Genomic DNA, 19,590 nt, shown 5'->3' with positions numbered 1-19,590 from the left:
AGAATTAGGGGGAAAACAGAAGCCGGCTATTCACACTTCACTGTACAATGGCCAATGAAGTAAAGAAAGACCTTTCTTTCTCCTGCTTCTAGCATTGTCTTCACTCTCCTGGCCATTGTAGCTCCCCAGAAACTTTTGAAATAATCTTCCAAAATACAAGAATTGTCAATTCCAGAGCTGTCTCTCCAGCCCTCCCGCACCACCCACCCAGGGTCTGCAGCAACAGCTCTTCCCGCCCTCTCCACTGAAAGGGAGAAAAAGCTGAAAACTTACCACACCTCTTCCCAGCAGTGCACCGAAAGGAATGCTGGGAAATGTAATTCTTTCCCTGCTCCAGGGCTGGCTCTATAGGAACTACAGCTCCCAGGGTCCCCTGGTGATTCTCAGCTCCCAGGCTGCATCTGCCCTTGCACATGGGACCCCGAGCACCTGATTGCTTTGCTGGTGCCTGGAGCCAGCCCTGAACCTGCCTGAAATGTGCTGCATGCTTTTTAAAGTGTAAGTTTAGCACAATGTATTTTCATTGAAAGCTGATTTGATCAAGGAATATTATCTGTAGTTAGAGAATTGAACTGCTGGTTTCTGCTGACCATTTCCTTTAGATTTTACCAACAGGAGCTCTCATCCTTTCTCACCTAGTTCTTGGGCATAGACTGGAAAAGGAAAGCAGGTTTTCTGCCTCCTTTTTTTTTATTCTGAATCCATTTCTCAGCTTTCAGTGAAGTAGCCATTGAACAAACTAGTTGAATAAGCTGAAATAAAGAAAATATTCTCTCTGCCGCTTTGTAACAGGCGTCTGTTATCACAATCTAGTTAACACTTCAACAAATGTACTTCCAGTGCTCAGCACAGCGAATTCCATCACTTCAGTGGCTTAACTTTCTTTAGAATTTCAGCATAAACATGTACTGCTTTAATATGGGTTAGTTTATTTTAATAGATTATACTATATTTAAGCTTTAACATAAGTTGTCACAATTTCAAATTTAATTTTAAATAGGTTTATTTTTTAAAAGAAAAACTGATGTAAATAACACATCCTGATTTTTATTTTTCAATCAGATGTATGCATTGGCAGATACAAAGTTTTCAGAAGGAAACAATGTTGCCTCTTTTAAAAACCCAACTTCCTTTTTTCAAAAGAGGTGCCCTTTGTTGTTCACTTACATCAACTCCTCACATGGTAAAACTGGTCACTCTCTCTTTCCAATTCAGGTAAACGGCAAGAAACAAAAAATGGACACGTGGATATTCTACCCGTTGTTAGGAGAGGTCACAAATCCATCCCCACCTCTGGAATCATCCTGGTTATCTAGTAATCGGTCTGTGTGTGGAGATGATACCAACACACCAACTTCTTTCCAGTACTGCACAAAAGAAAGGTATTAAATAAATGTAATCTTAGGCTGTTTTCTGGAAGGCTGAAAATTGTATTGGGCAGGAGTGTGAGGGTTTGGTTCCTAAGTATTATAAGGAAGAAGTTATGGGATAACTACAGAAACTCATGGGCAAGAAATTACCAGAATGTAATAGTATTTCTCAAATAACTCTGGAAATCATGGTTATACTTTTTTAATGTGTGACCTAAAATATCTTTATTAGGGAACGTACTGGGAAAGTCAAGTATCAGACAAATCTTGATCTTTTGTATAATGACAAATATTTACCTTTTGAAAAAGCCTCCTTGTTACATCACATCGTTATTATCCTTTGTGGTGACAGAGGGAGCTGTCTTCTGTAACAGCAGGGGCACGGTGAATGCCAGTTTCTTCCTGTTGTTACTGCACAACACAAATGGATGAAGGTTAGGGGACTTATGCGTGTGGATCTTCATCACCACCTGTATCGTAAGCGTGCATATGCCGGCTTTCTGGGGTTTATAGTCTAGTCCAGTGGTTCTTAACCAGGGGTGCGCAGAGGTCTTCCAGGGGGTACATTAACTCATCTAGGTATTTGCCTAGTTTTACAACAGGCTACATAATGATTTTGTAAGCAAGTAGTTTTTAGGTGAGGTGAAACTTGGGGTACACAAGACCGATCAGATTCCTGAAAGGGGTACAGTAATCAGGAAAGGTTGAAAACCACTGGTCTAGCAGCTTAAAGCACATTACCTAGCAAATAAATAAAAATCACAAACTAACCTTAATATACCAAATAGATTGGATATGAATTAGCAGATTTTTGTCCAGCGAAATGATACAAGGAGGCTGCAGGTTAATAGGGGCCAAGCTGCACTTGCTTTACAGCTTGCAATCCCCCTGTCTTTTATTCACAGGCTAGAAATCCTTTAGCCTAGGTCCAGAACTTCCCCCATGTCAGTCTTTGTTCTCAGATGTTTCCAAGAGTCTTCCTGTGTGGGGAGTGAGGAACTCCAGATGATGTCACTCAAGGGGTTAAAGGGAGAGATTAAGGAAGATAAAAGCATTGCTGAGAAGTTAAATTATTTTTTGAATCAGTCTTCACTGGTGAGAATATTGTGAAGAATCACAGAAGTGTAGGATTGAAAGGGACCTCATTAGGTCATCTAATCCAGTCCCTTGCACTAAAGGTAGGACTACATGACTGACCAGTTCTGACAGGTGTTTGTCTAACCTGTTCTTAAAAACCTTGAATGAAGGAAAGTCCACAATGTCCCTAGGCAACTTGTTCCAATGCTTAACCATCCTGACAGGAAGTTTTTCCTAATGGCCAACCTAAACCTCCCTTGCTGCAATTTAAGCCCATTGCTTCTTGTCTTCTCCTCAGCGGTTTACAAGAACAATTTTTCACCTCCCTTCTTGTAACAATCTTTTTTTGAAAACTATTATCATGTTCCCCCTCAGTTTTCTCTTCTCCAAACTAAACCAATTTTTTCAATCTTCCCTCATACGCATGTTTGCTAGAGCTTTGTTGTGCTCTGGACCTTCTCCAATTTGTCCATATCTTTCCTGAAATGTGGTGCCCAGAACTGGACACTGTACTCCAGCTGAGGCCATTATTGGCAGGCAGTAGAGTAGAAAAATTTCTTCTTGTGTCTCACTTACAACACATGGAGAACAGTTGATCACCTCCCTCTTTATAACGGCCCTCAGTGTATTTGAAGACAGTTATTAGACTTTCCCGTAAGTCTTCTTTTCTTGAGAGTAAACACGCCCAGTGTTTTTAACCTTTCCTCGTAGAACAGGTTTTCTAAACTTCTTATCAGTTTTTTTGTTTTCCTCTGGACTCTGCAATTTGTCCACATCTTTTTAAAGTGTTGTGCCACAAACCGAACACAGTACTCCACCTGAGTCCTCACCACTTTTGAGTAGAGGGGGACAATTACTTAGTATGTCTTCTAGACTCCCCCAGAATATTAGTCTTTTTAGCAACTGCCTCATGTTGTCTCCTATTCAATTTGTGGTCCTTTGTAACCCCCTGATCCTTTTCAGCTGTACTACTGCATAGCCAGTGATTTGCCATTTTGTAGGTGTTATTGCTCTATTTATTCTCAAGTAGAGTTTGCACTTGTCTTTACTGAATTCCATCTTACTGATTCGAGACCAATTCTTCAGTGTTGTTTTGAATTCTAATCCTGCCCTCCAAAGTGTTAGCAATCCTTCTCATCTTGGTGGGATCTTCAGATTTTATAAGCATACTTTTCACTCTACTATCCAAGTAATTAATGAAACTATTGAGTAGCGGCAGCTTCAGGACGGACCTCTGCAGGCAGTAGATACATCCCTTAGTTGGCCACAGAACCATTGATAACTACTCTTTGAGTATGGTCTTTCAACCAGTTTTTTACCCACTTTATAGTAATTTAATCATTTCCCTAGTTTGCTGATGAGAATGTCCTCTGGGACAGTGTCAGAAGCCTTAATAACATCAATGTCTCTCACCTACGGCTTCCCTCTAACTTCTTGGCCAATAACCTTGTCAAAAATGGAAATCAAGTTAATATGGCATGATCCATTCTTGACAACTCCATTTATAACCCTGTTATCCTCTAGCTGCCTACAGCGATATTGTTTAATAATTTGTTCCATATGTTTCCAGGTATCAGAACTAGCTCGACTGGTATCTACGTTAGCCACTGTTTCACAGGAGTGGAGGGCAGCAAATTTGTACATCTATTTTAAAAAGGGTCTGAGGGGGACTGGAATTACGATTCACAAAGCTTTGCATCTGTGCCTGGCAAATTTATTGAAATAACTATTTAAAAGTGAAAACAAAATGTTTGAAGGATCATGGTATGATGGAGCTTTACCAGCATGGTTTCTAGAGAGGAAAATGTCTCATTATTGCCTTAAAATTCTTTTCAGAGGGGTAGCTGTGTTAGTCTGTATCAGGAAAAACACTGAGGAGTCCTTGTTGCACCTTAGAGACTAACAAATGTATTTGGCATAAACTTTTGTGGGCTAAAACCCACTTTGTCAGATGCATGGAGAGAAAGATACAGTAAGCCGTATATATATCACAGCACATGAAAAGATGGGAGTTGCCTTACCAAGGTGTGGGGTCAGTGCTAATGAGACCAATTCAGTTAAGGTGGAAGTGGCCTTTTCTGAACAGTTGACCAGAAGGGGTGACTAACAAGAGAGGGAAAATTGCTTTTGTGGTGCTAACAAGGCCAATGCAATCAAGGCGGACGTTCCCCATTTCCAACAGTTGACAAGAAGGTGTGAGTATCAGCAGATAGAAAATGTATACCTACTTATTGTATTTTTCACTCCATGCATCTAATGAAGTTGGTTTTAGCCCACGAAAGCTTATCCCCAAATAAATGTTAGTCTCCAAGGTGCCATGAGGACTCCACATTGAAATTCTTTGAACGTGTCAATGAAATAGTGAATAAAGGAGAACCGGTTGATGTTTATCTGGACTACCAAAAAGGCCATTGTCCAGGTCCCTCAATAAAGAGACTAAGTAGTCACGGACTGAGAGGCGAAGTATTCTTATAGATCAAAATCTGAATAGGAGCTAGGAAGGAAAGGGTTATGTCTATACTGCAAGCATTACAGTTGCATCTGCTCAGCTGTGGTGTAGATTCTTGCTACAGTGATGGAAAGGGTTTTTTTGAAATTCATTCCCTTGAGAGGTGCTACCTAGGTTGACAGACGAATTCTTCTTTTGACCTAGTTGTTGTCTATATTAGGGCTTTGATCGGCTTGATTATGTTTTCTAGGAGGGTGACTTTTTCAAACCTCTAAGCAGCATAGTTAGGTTGACCTAAGTTTTAGGTGTAGGCCAGGTTTAGGATTAAGTGGCCAATTTTCGCCTCCAAGGTTTCATACTAGGCTCCTTTTTGTTTAACGTATTAATGATCTGTAAAGGGGGGCGAGCAGTGAGGTAGCAAAATTTTCAGCTGGCACAATTCCTTAGGTTAGTCAGGACTAGAGGAAACTAAATAAGCTGGGTGAGCAGGCAACATGATGACAAAGAAATGCAAATGAGAGGTACAATGTCCACTCCTTAGATGTATTACAATGTCCTAAGTTAACTGTATCAAATCAAGAAAAGGATGTGGGCATCCAGTAAGCATTGTAGAACCCAAAACCAATGCTGTTTTACTCTGGCAGTGGCCCAGAGATGTTTAGGCTAGTGTCAAGCATCCTAGATGAGGCACACAAGCCAGACCCAGTTACAGATTGGTAAGTTTTTACTGAAAACTTGCATGGTGTTGTTTCTTCCAATCTAAAGTTTTATATCTTTTACTTACCAGTAGACATTTGACAAGACAACTTAGGTGTTGTCTGATGTAGTACTGAGTTTTAAGATATCATCATTTAAATAAGCTATCATCAAGTTAAATTGGAAAGATCTGTTACTAGAACTTCCTTGGAATAAACGAAAGTAGAAAGGCAGTCTTCTGTTCATCCTTCTATCAGCAGATGGCAACTGGAAAAGAAATGAATGTCTTTCATTACTTTCATTTTATTAAGAGGATTAATGGAGGTATGACTGTGGATATATCTGAAGGTAGAGTTAGCTCATAATTCAGAACATTCTGAAATGTATTTGCAAAAAGAATAGGAGTAGCTGTTGCACCTTAGAGACTAACAAATTTGAGCATAAGCTTTCGTGGGCTAAAACCCACTTCATCGGACGCATGCAGTGGAAAATACTGTAGGAAGATATATATACACACACAGAGAACATGAAACAGTGGCTGTTACCGTACACACTGTAGTGAGAGTGATCAGTTAAGGTGAGCTATTACCAGCAGGAGAGAAACTCACACTTTTTGTAGTGGTAATCAAAATTGTCCATTTCCAGCAGTTGCCAAGAAGGTGTGAGGAACTGCTGGAAATGGACATTTTGATTACCACTACAAAAAGGTTTTTTTTTTCATTTCCTGCTGATAATAGCTCACCTTAACTGATCACTTTCGTTACAGTGTGCATGGTAACACCCATTGTTTCATGTTCTCTAGGTGTGTGTATATATATAATATATACATATATATATATATAAAATCTTCCTACTGTATTTTCCACTGCATGCATCCAATGAAGTGGGCTGTAGCCCACAAAAACTTATGCTCAAATAAATGTGTTAATCTCTTAAGGTGCCACGAGTCCTCTTGTTCTTTTTGTGGATGCAGACGAACATGCAGCTACCCTGAAACCTGAAATATATTTGTATTTGTAGATACTATAAAAATCTTAGGATTTTGAACTGATTGATCATTGCAGCTAAATCATTTTGAGTAACTGGCCTCCAACTGAAGAATTTGACTGTCGCATAGATAGCCTTTTTCATTCAACTAAGCCAAATGTGGAAGGGCTTATAGAGGGAGTTTTAACTATATATACACAAAGCTATTAAACAAACCCATTATAATACCTTCCACATTTGTTTTAGTTGAGTGGAAAAGGCACTGTGCCAACTGCTATGGCAAAATTCTTCAGCTGAAGGCCAGTTACTCAAAATGATTTAGCTGCAATGATCAATCAGTATAAAATCCCGAAGATTTTTATAATGTCTAGACATACAAATACATTTCAAAAAGAACAGGAGTACTTGTGGCACCTTAGCGCATGTCCAGACTAACCCGCGGCATCGGCGGGTTAAAATCGATTGCTCGGGGATCGATATATCGCGTCTAGTCTGGACGCGATGTATCGATCCCTGAGCGCGCTTACATCGATTCCGGAACTCCATCAACCCGAACGGAGTTCCGGAATCGACACGGAGAGCCGCGGACATCGATGCCGCGCCGTCCAGATGGGTGAGTACCTCGATTTTAGAAATTCGACTTCAGCTACGTTATTCCCGTAGCTGAAGTTGCGTATCTAAAATCGATTTTAATTCCTAGTCTGGACGTGGCCATAGAGACTAACAAATTTATTTCAGCATAAGCTTTCGTGAGCTACATCCGATGCATCCGAAGAAGTGAGCTGTAGCTCACGAAAGCTTATGCTGAAATAAATGTGTTAGTCTCTAAGGTGCCACAAGTAGTCCTGTTCTTTTTGTGGATACAGACTAACACGGCTGCTACTTTGAAAATACATTTCAGAATGTTTTGAATTGTTTATCTATTTCCAAGATTTATGAGCTATAATATCTAAGAGAACAAAAAATATCCCCTGAAGAGTAGCCAGTCCTGCAAATCAGTATTTTTTCTTCAATCAGCTGAATAAGATAACATCAGAAACAAAACATTAGTGTTGTATCTCTTCCCATATCATCCATCTGTCTTGTCTATTTAGACTGTGAAGTATTTGGGAGCAGGGACCAGATTTATGTTCTGTAAGGTACTTTGGGGTCTGACTAAATAATACTTTTAATTATACAACTGTGCTGAAGTCTGCTAGTGGGATCTACACAAATCATATTGTAGGAACATGAAAGTTAAATTTCTACCATTTTTGTTTTTCAAATGCAAAAAATATGTATTCGTATGTAACAGAAGCGTGACTGCAAAACTTGTCCTGTCCCCCAAGTCCCAAATTTCCCCCAAACTCTGTTCCCTGTAGTGTCCCATCCTCTCCTGGAACTGCTCCTTAAAAGAGATAGTAGACAACAGCTCATTAGTTTAACTGGGGTTTGACAAACACAGTTTTGATCAAAACACTGAATTGGTTTATAGTAAAAACAAATTTATTAAAGAAAAGCCCATAGTTTTAAGTGATACCAAATATAGAAAATAGAGAAAGAGTTGCCAGCAAATGAGTAAAAATACAATTTTAAGATTAAAACTTAATTTCTGCAAGTTACAATCTTGTCCTCAACAGGTTTCCCACCTATACTTAATACCCAGGGACTTCAAGCACTTGAGTTGCAGGATCCGCCATTCTGTGATTTCACGACCTCTGACCCCTTTAGCTCCTCAAGTAATGATGCCTGTCAAGGTTCCTTCCCCAGTCTGAACTTTAGGGTACAGATGTAGGGGACCTGGATGAGAAGCTCTAAGCTCAATTACCAGCTTAGATCTGGTCTGGCTGCCACCATTCACAAGTACTACTTTCCTTCCCCGGATAGCCTTGAGAGACTTCACCAATTTCCTGGTGAACACAGATCCAAACCCCTTGGATCTTAAAAAAAGGAGAAATTAACCATCCCCCCTCATTTCTTCCACCAACTCCTGGTGAATCCAGATCCAAATCTTAAAACAAGGAAAAAATCAATCAGGTATATTAAAAAAAGGCTTTTAATTAAAGAAAAGAAAGGTAAAAGAAAACCCTCTGGGAGAGATTAGGATACCAGCTACTCTCACAGACAACAGATTCCAAACACAGAGGATGTTCCCCTGGGCAAAACCTTAGTTACACAAAAAAAAATATCCAAATACCCAATCTAATTGTTCCTCTAATTGCACAAGACAAGTTACAAAGAAATAAACATAAACCTATTTATTTCCTTCACTGATACTCACTACTTAATAAGAGGCTGAATTCTGGAGCTTTCCCACTCCAGTCAAAGTGAAACTGACCCAGACAAAGGGAACCTCCTTCCTCCTTTTTGAACCACCCTGTTCCTCCATTGGTTCTTCTGGTCAGGTGTCAGCTAGGCTAGGTGAACGTTTTAACCCTTTACAGGTAAAAGAGGCATTAACCTTTAACTATCTGTTTATGACAGTGCCAAAATGGTTTTTCTCTCTCCCAATAGCTTCTCAAAGTTCATTGATCCTGCTTCAAGGCAGGAAGGCTTCCTGGAGATGCAGTTTCCATCCTTCCACTTGCTGTCCTTATGGCTTTGTTTATCTTGCATGTAAATGTGCCTTCCTTATGTCTGCCGGACAACCAGGCTGGTCAGACATAAAATACACAGTCCTTTGTCTAGGGCTGACTGGGTTATGGCCTGCTCGCCAAACTCATTTTAAGAACGTAATTCTAGCACAGATGAACTCTTTGTACACAAGTCTGCATCCATTATGCAAGAATATTACTGATCAGTGAGGTTTTAGATTTCTGATAATATATTACATGCCATCTTTTGGGTAATTATCATGAGAAGAGCGTATTAAGTGTACTGAGTGTGTCAAGAATTGCTGATGCAAAGTAGTGAACCATCAGTGGGTCTCTATCTCAGAGTTTATGCAGAAAATTTGAAAGGTTTTTCTGTGATACCAAATAGCTTGAGTTAAATGTTTGCTTTTAAGGTATACGCTTCCTATTTTTACCATGCCTGATCATTTCTAAAAAACATATGCTGGGAGGGGAAATTCTGCCCCTCACCTTCTTCATGCCAGATACCTCTCCCTGTGGTGAGTGAAGTGGATGCTTCAAGGGTGGGGTAACATACATTGTTGCAGCTTTTCTCCATTACCCAACTTCCTTCTGGTACCCAAAGGAGCTTCTCACAGAGATGTGATAGCATAGTGCTATATTACGCTTCCTCAGCTCTCTCCTGCACTGGGGGTCCTAGGGAACAAATTTGACCAGAGCTGATGGCATACCTCCACTGGAACTGTGTGGCAGTTGGCCTGGGGAAGAACTAGAGGCCCGGAACCAGTGCAGACGTATAGAGCATGTGGATCTCTCGGAATTGGTAGGATTTGTTGGCAGGTCCTGCAGCCTCCTGACTGGGCTGCACTCTTTCTTGCACCCAAACATTTGGTGAGGAAATTGCTCAAGGAGGATCTGAGTTCCTCCTCCTCCCTGCAAAAAATAGAATGGTGGAGACTATATAGCTAACATTGACTTTACTGACTTCTCTTAGATAGTTAGTATTTGGGGGAAAAAATCAAGAGAGTGATTTGCTAGTGCATTATTTCTCTTGAATTTTTATCTTCCCTATCTTAAAACATAATTAGTTGTCATAGAAGATTGCTAAGAGGAGAGACCATCAGACATTTTCAAGCACTGCAGAAGTCAAATCTGTATCTGGTGGCTTACAAATGTTGTTAAACTTCGAGCAGGATGATGTATATATTTAAAACAATGACTGGAAAACCTTATAGCAAGTGATTTAAATAAATGTTTTCTTGCTGGGGGCAAAAACATACTTTTCTTGAACAAGGAAAATGTAATTAAAAAAAGAAATAAGGAATCAACTTTGCGGAGATATTGGGAAGGTTAATTTTGTCTTAGAATTCTATGGACTCTTTCTATGGAAAGTGCTCTAGAAGTTCAAATGTCAGTACAGAAACTCTTTAAGAATCAATAATGAAGTTTCTTAAGATATGAAGGGCAAATAGTTGAGATTGAAGCACCATAATGTGACACATTAAAAGTAGACTAGGAAAAACAATAAAAAATAGACTTCAGGAAATAATTATCTGCTGTCAACAGTTAAGTACGCTAATAGTTTTTTATAACTAATTCCTGTGACAAAACTGCTTGAAATCATATCTTTAGCAAAGGTCTTAGTAGTAGCTTTGCATTTTGAAAAAAGAACACTTAACTCTGAACAAAGTTATAATGTAACATGAATGTGTTTGGTCATTCCTAAAAGTGCAATTCTATTTGTTACAGGAATTATCTGTTGAGATTGTTTCCCCCTATGTTGGCATCTGACACTGGAAATAATGGTGACTTGTCAGGTCTGTCTTCTGAGCACTGTTTACAAAGTAAAGATTTTCCAAACCCGATTGGCACACGGGGACTGTTACCAAGGACACTTGCAAAAGTTATCTGCTGTGGAGACTTACACAGAGTGTTTGACGACCATCTTACAGAGTCTTTGCTTTCTCCTTCTGACCCTTATACTCAGCCATCTGCTGGGATCTTGAACATTTATCCTGAAAATCCTGCTTTTGAAAATAATGCCATCTTTCAGCAAGAAGGATTAGCATTTCAGAATGTACAGTTTAATCAGCATGTGTGCAATTATCATAAGATGAACTTAAATGGAGACCATGAAAAGAACTGCTCTGATTTTAGTTATTTTTCTTCTCAGTTTCGAATGAAAGATGGCACTGGTATTCAGAAAGAGTATTGGGAAACTGACCAAACAAGAGGCAAACCTATGAAAAATGACGAACAAGCACAAGCAAAGTACTCCAGTGATTTATCTAGTCCACCTACTAATGGCACATGGGGCGAAGTGTTCCAGGACAATCATCTGGTTTCTAAAAGATATGAAAATTTTACAGCTTCTCATAAATCACAGCCATCTAATCACCCACCGCTTTATTTTTTCAATCAACCATTTACTAAAGAAAATCATTTTCCTGGAGGAACAAATAGAAACCCACAGGAAGCTCACATGCAAAATGGCCAGAATAGCTTCAATTTGGGGGAAACCTGTAATAACATTGAATATAAGAGCCATATGAATCCTAAAGAATGCTCTCGTAAATTTTGTGACTATCATTTACTTCTGACAACTGCTCAGCAAAATAGAAATTTTCATTTGTCTTACCGTGGCCATACTTCTTTCTCATTAATGTCTGATTTTAAGCAAAATGGCCTATTTTGTGAGGAATCAAGTGCACCATACTTTGCCTTTCCAACTCCTTTTAAGTATAGGCCTCGAAGAAATTGCCTTTGGCCTGCTAATGAGATTGTTATTCAACTGGATAAGTGTTATCTACAGAGCAGAACTCTGAAGGAGGAGAGGAAAAAGGTAATAATCTATCCCATGATAGACTTGTATGTAGGAGGTGATTATAAAGGAACTGCTAGGTAGAGTAGAAATTCCTGCAATTTACTGGTGAAAAGGAGCCAGTCTTGCTGCCTTTTTGCAATATGGTGACTTTCATTGTACTCTAAATATTTTGAGCCCCATCTACAACAATCTATTTTGAGTCTGCACAGTTGTAAGAAGATAGCAGACAGCGTGAATGTTGTAAAATTGTGCATGACACTGAGGTTCAACTTTTGTTTTTCAGCTGCACAGGAGTTAGGACAACTTGTTCAGCAGTAATTTTCTTGAACTAAATTACACCTGATGCCAGTGGTTACTTAACCATGTACCCTCTTTGGCCAAAGTGTCTTATGTTATCTGGTGACATGGATCCTGTTCTTTGGTTCATGTTGTTCAGTGCAAGCTCGGTAGCCAATAGTTACCACCATCCGTGGATCGTGGAAGAGACCACTGATGTAAGCCTGGATGGTTGGTAAAGAAGGGCCTTTATTAGTCCAGTTCTTTTTGGATAGTGCTCAGTTTGGCATGAACGGAGGGAGGGCCAAGAGGATGGTTGTTTACATTCAGGGGCGGCTCTAGGCAACAGCAAAGCAAGCAGGTGCTCGGGGCGGCTCATTTGCAGGGGCGGCAGGGATCCAGCCTGGGAGCTGAGAACCAGCAGGGGGCCCTGGGAGCTGTAGTTCCTTGGTTAGCTCCCTGCGTGTAGCACCAGCCCTGGAGCAGGGAAAGAACTACATTTCCCACCATTCCCTTGGCCGCTATCAACAGGAAAGGGAGGGGGAGTGAGGTAGCTGAGACCTCATGCTGCAGCTTGGTGTGAATGGAGAGCTGCACTGGGAAGGGCAGGGAGACCCCGTCCCCATCCACTCCCTCCCAGTTCCCACCCCCTGACTGCCCCCCCCGAAACCCCATACCATCCAACCCCCCTGCTCCTTGTCCCCTGATTGCCACCTTCTGGGACCCCTGCCCCTAACTGCCCCTCAGGACCCCACCCCCTATCTGTCCCCTGACTGCCCTGGCTCCTATTCACACCCCCACCACCTGACAGACTCCTTGGACTCCTATGCCTATCCAACTGCTGCCTGTCCCCTGACTGCCCCCCCTGAACCGTGACCCATCTAATCCCCCTCTCCCTGCTCCTGATTGCCCCTCAAACCTTTGCCCATCCACCCCCCCCGCTCCCTGTCCCCTGACTGTCCCGACCCCTCTCCACACCCCCGCCCCATCCAACCCCTCCTGCTCACCCTCTGGAACCCCCTACCCCTTCTCCAACCCCCCGGCCCCTTACCATGCTGCTGAGACTAGCGTGTCTGGCTCTGCACAGAGCCAGACATGCTGCCGCAGACATCTTGCTGCACTCCCCCCACAGAGTGCACAGCCCTGCCCGCCCCCAGCGCTGCCGGCTGAGGCTGCAGGGGAGGAGCAGGGGGGCAGAGGAAGATCCAGCCGAGCTGCCCTGTCAGCCGCGCTACACTCTGCATTGGGAGGAAAATCCCAGATCTTCTGAGAGTTTAATCGCTATTTAAAACTCCCAAAGCCGGACATGTCCGTGAAAATATGGACGTATGATAACCCTAGTCGTATCCTCAAGGAGTAGGCTTTGGCCCAGATATCCCCTTCAGAAGACATCACCAGACTGGATTAGGGATAATGGTGTGACCTCACCTTGCAGTCCCCAAAGAAGGAATTGTGGGGACTAAATGGACAGTGCCCTCTCTATCTGAAGCCTAGCAAGGGAGGTACGTGGATCCCACTAGAATTTAAAATGAAAAGTAAGGGAGGGGAGGCTCTGGACCTGGGCAGCTTTAGATACAGTACCAGGCACGTAGGAGGATTTCCAATTCTGAGCCATGGAAGCAAAAATTGACTTTTTCTTTCCAGATGTAGCTAATATTCAGAAAGGGAATCTAGCACCTGCCTTCCAGATTTGAACACCTCAAAATTCAGGAGTGCTCAAACTCAGTTTGGGCAGCTGTTACTTCATTTCTCCCAAATCAAATATACTGATCCACTGTAACTTGCTGTAGAAAAAGTAGGATAAAATTGAGCAAGAAATGCTTCCCAGTGGTTATTAGGACTGGAACTGCTATTTTCAACAGCCATTGCCTTTAGTTTTATTTGTTTAAAAGGAAGACAGTGATATTGCATTGGCAAATTCCCCATAGAAACAAAGAGTGGAACAAAAGAATAATAAAGGCATCTCAGCTTTTCCTCATTTATGGAGGACAGTCTTATAATATGCATCCAGATATCCTTCAATCACACAAGCTGAAAATTGTTGCACTTTACTGCAGTTCTGTAACTATATGGGAACCAATCCTGTCTGTGTTCTGTGCACATCCAAAATTCCTGCTGAATGACCCACCCTGGGAGCGAGTTACCAGTGGCCCAGGGCTGGGACAGCAGGAGGGTGCAGGTGGAGGTAGGGTGAGAGAGCCTAGGGTTGGGGTGACAGGGAGTACAGGGGGAGGCCCAGAGCTGGGGCGGCAGGGTGTTTGTATGTGGGTGGTGAGGGGGAGACCCCAGAGCTGGGGCAGCAGGGGGGTGCGGCGGGGAGCCCAGGGCTGGGGTGGGGGGCAGCCAAACATTTTTTTGCTTGGGGTGTCAGAAAACCTACATCCGGCCCTGTTTATGTCTGACTTCAAATATAAGAGAGATGTCCCTCTAAAACACAGTCTGTTGGCTTTGTCCCATCTTTATTTGCCTAGGCCTATTGTCATGAGTGACTTTGATGTCCACGTGGATGACTTTTCAGGGCTGATATCTTCTCAAAGCCAATATGTTAAACCTGGGATTCTCCTTGGGGGTTTCAAACACAACCACTACAGCAATTGAGGGCATCTCATGTACTTGCTAGTAGTTCCTGGATTTGAGTCTCTGAGAGCCCTTAACATGGTGTTCTCAGTAGGCAGTTGGGAATTCACATCTCTAATTAGGTGTGACAAAGCTAGAGATTAATCTTCCAAGGATTATGCAAGATCCCTCTATTTCCTTGGGTCTGTACCCAAGATTGATTGTTGGTTACAGATGTTGATTCTAGATTTATGCTTTAAAGTAGTACTTGGAATTTTTGGAAGTACCCTTATTTTTACAGCCAGTTGTTAGCAGTTTAAAGTTTAATAATGACTTCTTATTGTTTTAAATGCCCCCAGAGACTTAAACAGCAGACACATCTCATGCATCTACATAGTGAAAAAATAGAAAAGCTTAGGCTATCAGATAAAACTCTGTTCTAAATATTTTAAAGGTATGTGCTTTCTCTTCAGATTGAAGCTGATCTTGCAAGAGACTTTCCAGGAGCACGAAGATCTCGCTCAGATAAGACTCCTGTTTTCCGACTTCCTGCTAACCCTTCAGGAGTGGATCGTTTGATTGGGTACCAGTTATCAGAACAGGCCAGAGTAAGCATACTTACAGCATGGAATGTTCTGCAAGGATGAGTAACATCAGGTTATATGTTTGTGGGTTTATTATTTTGTGGAGGATTTGAAAAATTAACTCTTTTGGTGTTTGCAATATATTCGGTAGGTGCTCACCTTAATAAGAAAAATGGAAAGGCTTCGTGGTACTCCTGTCCATGAGAATATACCCAAAACTTTAGAACATCATTTGGAAGCTATTCATGTTACACAAGCGAGGCGGAAAGATGAGATTCATAATGCTGCTAATCCACAGAGACAAGGAGTATCTTGTTATAATAATGAAAAGGGTAAATACTTTTGCTTGCTTTGTAGTTCTACAATTCAATTTGTAACACATTTTAAATGTTGTCCTGGAAACAGGTAGACTTACTCCATTAAACAGAAACTTTCTCTATACGTAGGCTTTTGACTTTAAAAGAGAAAAATCCCTCACTTGTATCAGGTAATTTCTACATAGACTTTACTGTTTTGTGGTGTTGATTTTTAGACCCCTTCTTGTCATAAGATATTTTCTCAGTTAAAAAAAAGCCCTCTTTATTATATTAAATAATCAGACTTTGTTAAAGACCCTGGATGAATTCCTACTTGTTTCAGTGCATGCTGTTAGTTAACAAGTAGATATGAGAGTTATCACTGTAAAAAGGTAGCGTATGACTGGGAATTGATACCAAACAAAAATATCTGCCAAGTAAGCAATTCAGCATCCTTAAGCAGATTATACTCATTTTAAAAAAATTGAGCTTATTCTTTATTAGTAGTGATTGAGAGTGGACTTTCATCCTTCTTAGCTTACAAAGTAAAAATTCTCTTTGTCTTACACTGCTCGTTAATTGATGTTTTGTCTATCACAAAACCACTACAGTAACTCCTCACTTAACTGCTGGAAAGTTATGTTCCTGAAAAATGCAACTTTAAGCGAAAACGATGTTAAGCGAATCCAATTCCCCATAAGAATTAATGTAAATGAGGGGATTAGGTTTCCAGGGAATTTTTTATATATATATACACATACACACACACACATGCACACAGTGTATAAGTTTTAAACAAACAATTTAATACTGCTACACAGTGATGATGACTGTGAAGCTTGGTTGAGGTGCAGGAGTCAGAGGGTGGGATATTTCCCAGGGAATGCCTTACTGCTAAATTATGAACTAACAATTGGCTGAGCTCTCAATGATTAACTCTCACGCTCTACGAGGCAGCAGGGAAGGGTGCGGGGAGGGACAGCTGCTGCACAGAGAACTTAGGGGAGCTGGGAGCTGCTAGGGGGGCTACTGGTCCACGCTGGTTCCACCCACCCACCAGCTAGTGGCAACGGGCTGCTCTTCCTGCAAGCAGTGGACAAAGCAGGTGGCTGCCAAATGATGTTAGAAGGGAGCATTTCCCAATTTTAAACGAGCATGTTCCCTAATTGATCAGCAGTGTAACAATGAAACAACGTTAACCGGGATGACTTTAAGTGAGGAGTTCCTGTACAAATTTGGCACGATTGGCAGCTTCTGCTGAGGAATGGCAAGCAAGAATTTTTGATGACACTGGTGAATCAAAACCAGGTGTTGTTGAGATCACATCTATCCAATTTGGAGGCACCAAAAAAATTTTTTTTTGTTTTTTGTTTTTGCTTTGTTAAAAAAATAAAAAAGGGAGAAGGATAACGCTTAATGTAAGATAGAACTCAAGGATCCTAAGATTAAGCATATTGTGGGCTAGTGCTATCCTGCTAGCAATGAAAAGAGCAGGCTTTACTCCCCAAATCTTGGGGTTGAAGAGTTGGAGTTCACCACCAAGAACAGTAAGTAAATTCCACATAGAAAAGTCCAGACTCCAAAAGTGGAATCCACAGTCACAGTTGAAAAAATAAGACCGTCCTAATCCTGTGGACTTTTTCCTCTTAAAGATGTCAGATAGACTAGATAAGCTGTCATAACCCCCGCCCCTACACACACACATTTGAGCGAGTAGACAGATTCTTGTAGACTTCCACTGCAATTGCCTTATTCCAAACAGGGACGGAAGAATTGACTCTTTAATGACAAATATCTCTGGCAGTTTTATCCATGCTAGCCCCAATCACATTTCCAGCCAGAGCCTGTGTGGATAGTGCACTAGTTAAAAGGCAGCTTTGGCTTCATCCGTGGATTATATTTTCAAGCGAGAAGTGGTGATTGTGATCTGTGTAGCCCAGAGGAGAATGGCAGAGAATTTCAAGTAGAACAAAGTCTGTCTTCCTCCACACATGTTCTCCAGAAAGACCATACATACTTTAAATCTTGCATCTCCTTCCAACAAGTCCAGATGCAATAGGAAAGACCGTTCATCCCATACAGGCAAACTGAAGATTAGATCTTGCAGGAGACAAGGCAAGAGTTAGTCTTTCAAGGTGTTTTCTCCTTTGTGACTTTTTGATTTGTTATGATTATCCACAAGGAATAAGTATCTTACACAGAGCAGTATATCATGGTTGACCATATTTAATGTTGCAGAGAGAGCCGGGATAAAGGAGGAAGGCTGCCCTCCAACCATCTACATCAAGAGAACATCCATCTGTGCCAATAATACAGTGTTTGCTCCATGTTCTTGGCTGAATCCAGATTGCATAGAGTCCAATATCTTGGTTTCAGACCAATGAGACTGAAAGTGGTCTATTGCTAGCTTGCTGGGAACCCTAAAGATTTCATAGTGGATACTTGCCAAGTCCAATGCATCCAGGGTGTAATTCAGTTTGTTCTGTGATTGAAGGCCGAAAGGTGGACATACACACTGAGTGAGGCATTGGCTTTCTCCGTCCAGTGAAGCTCCCATTACGTTTTTTAAACCAAGCAGGAAGGGTGGGTATAGGACTTGCAGGTTTGGGATTAAATCTCCTCTAGGGTGTGCAAGAATTTCTGTGTTGTGAATGGGATGAACTCAATGAATGACAAATAAGCTTATGCTCAAATAAATTTGTTAGGTGCCACAAGTCCTCCTGTTCTTTTTGTGGATACAGACTAACACGGCTGCTACTCTGAAACATGTGATTGTCACACTATCTTGAAGGAAAGGAAATTGTTAGTACAAAGTTCTCTTTTTTCTTTGATTTGTACGTCAGCACCATTTGTTACCAAGAACCCGTGTTCTGGAATCTGAATTTATCTCATAACTTAGGTGCATTGGAAAGCCTAGAATATAACTAAAGAAATATTGGAAATATGGTTCTTTAATACCAGGGTGCAGTCTTTCCTGTGGGATTTCATTACTGTAATACATAGTGCTGGCTGAATTCAAGAGATTTTTGTCTAATTGATGGATGTCATGGTTGTATATTACTTCTGTTGTGATGTGGTTGCATATTCTTGTCGTTTTAGATGTTCTTGCTCTGGTAGCTGCCATTAAAGGGTTAGCTGTTTCCATACGCAAGGCTCGTACTGCTTTATGGTGTGCCCTGCAGATGACTACCAAAAATCTCCTTAAGCACGGCAGTGAAACAGAAGGAGGGTTGAAAGGAAACAGCACACAAGAAAAAAATAGTGCAGATCCTGAAGACCAGGGAAGCAAAAAAGAAAAACATGAGAAACCAATTTCTGAATAACTGCAGGGAAGAAAAAAAGAAAGAAAGTGAATTGACTTGTGCTATGGAGAACTTTTTTGCTAGGTCATCAGAAAAAATAAGAATATCCAGCGGATCAGTGCTGCAATTTTATTATTGTGATTCTGGTGTTGACAAATATTTATTGTAATAATGTTATTGCAGTTTTAATATTGCTGGTATTACAGAGTCTTCTGTGTAAGAGAAAGATTTTATTAATCAGGGGAACTGGGCAATAGATGACCATTTTCTCAACCACTTAGCCAAAGCTCCGTATCAGCTGTGACTCAAGCCATGAGCTGAGAAACCAGTGAGTGGCAAGGCTCATTTTGATTTTTTTCTTCATTTTCAGAAACATTCCATATTTATTTTAATGTTTTGATTAAACGTTCATTTAAAATTCTGTTTTAATAAGATACAGTTGTATCTTTTGCCAAATCTTCCTAGTAATCAGATTTAACGATTTACTCAGGAACTATGTATATTATATATAAATATATACAGAGTATATAGGGGATTTTTGAGGAGTAGGGATGTTTGCAAGATATTTACACAAAGCTAACTATACTAGGTTACCAAAACCCTTTAACTGATTTGTTTTAG

The 19,590-nt window shown here is 41.0% G+C and overlaps 1 pseudogene; it reads left to right on the top strand.

The window, feature by feature from the left end:
• The first annotated feature begins 47 nt into the window (after positions 1 to 47).
• On the top strand, positions 48 to 18,990 carry LOC127033526 (uncharacterized; annotated as a pseudogene).
• Positions 18,991 to 19,590: the final 600 nt, after the last annotated feature.

The sequence above is a fragment of the Gopherus flavomarginatus genome, chromosome 13, assembly GCF_025201925.1.
Source record: "Gopherus flavomarginatus isolate rGopFla2 chromosome 13, rGopFla2.mat.asm, whole genome shotgun sequence".
Taxonomy (NCBI): domain Eukaryota; kingdom Metazoa; phylum Chordata; order Testudines; family Testudinidae; genus Gopherus; species Gopherus flavomarginatus.
This window is presented reverse-complemented; position numbering and strand designations above follow the sequence as displayed.